At 48.7% G+C, this 1,264-nt stretch overlaps 1 non-coding gene across 1 annotated transcript; it reads left to right on the top strand.

Moving 5' to 3' along the window:
• The first annotated feature begins 431 nt into the window (after positions 1–431).
• Positions 432–513, top strand: trnas-aga (transfer RNA serine (anticodon AGA)). Its single transcript has one exon. It is a non-coding gene; the product is annotated as a tRNA-Ser (tRNA).
• The last annotated feature ends 751 nt before the right edge of the window (positions 514–1,264 follow it).

Raw genomic sequence — 1,264 nt, 5'->3', positions numbered from 1 at the left:
CGAATATTTTTATACCCCCGGTTCTGCGACATGCTCAATCCAGCTGTCTCAAACATGCTCAGCCCATCTCTCTCACATAGGTTCTCACACTCAATCCATCTTCGAAGTGCGACACTCACACACACATATTTTCTCCATCTTTCATGCGCACTGATATAGACCCTCTGTTCATCTCTCTTTATCAACATACTTGCACACAAATCTTCCTTAACCTGCACGTATTCCGTCCACAAGGTCAATTCTTGCTCCTCTCCATTTTCAGAGGCGCCCGTTTGGTCTATCCTTGACAAATGTGTTGATGGTCCCTCTCTCACATTGTGTAAACAAAGCTTGGGGAAGTCTTTTTTATCTAACCCAAGAGGCACATGGATGAGCTAAGAAAGATTGCGTAGCGGGCTATCAGATAGCTCCCGAGAAAGAAAAGGTAATTTGTAGTTGTGGCTGAATGGTTAAGGCGATGGACTAGAAATCCATTGGGGTTGCTCCGTGCACGTTCGAATCCTGCTTACTACTTGTCTTGCTTTTATGGGCAGCATGGTAGCACAGTGGTTAGCACTGTTGCTTCCCAGCGCCTAGGTCCCGGGTTCGATTCCCGGCTTGGGTCACTGTCTGTGCGGAGTCTGCACGGTCTCCCCGTGTCTGCGTGGGCTTCCTCCGGGTGCTCCGGTTTCCTCCCACAAGTCCCGAAAGACGTGCTGTCAGGTGAACTGGACATTCTGAATTCTCCCTCTGTGTACCTGAACAGGCGCCGGCCGGAGTGTGGCGACTAGGGGATTTTCACAGTAACGTCATTGGAGTGTTAATGTAAGCCTACTTCTGACAATATCCAAAACTATTATTAAATTAATTTGTGGCAGGTGGAATACCAAACATCTCTCTCCAAGCACTGTATGGGAAAACCAGTGCGTGAGAGTTCAATAATCTGACCAGGGCAGGTAAGGTATCTCTCTGGCACTCCTGGTCCACCCTTCACCCTCTGAGAGTAACAGCTGTGACCAAACCTTGGGTAATCATGGGAATTACTGATTATCATTTGGAATTACTAAGTGCCAGTTGGAATCAACTCGCTTGGTTTCAGCTTTGTCTCTGATCTGCTCTTTTCCAGATCATTCTTTGATTCAAAGTTCTCCTCCTTCATTCCATGGTCCTCACAGGTACAGGTGCACCCATGTTGAGAAGCAGCCACGTCTCCCACGCCGCTCACTCAGATGCCAGCTGGCCTTCCCCCCACTCTTTGCCTCCTCCATCGCCATGGATGGGGCGT

Source organism: Scyliorhinus torazame, chromosome 16 (assembly GCF_047496885.1).
Source record: "Scyliorhinus torazame isolate Kashiwa2021f chromosome 16, sScyTor2.1, whole genome shotgun sequence".
NCBI lineage: Eukaryota > Metazoa > Chordata > Chondrichthyes > Carcharhiniformes > Scyliorhinidae > Scyliorhinus > Scyliorhinus torazame.
This window is presented reverse-complemented; position numbering and strand designations above follow the sequence as displayed.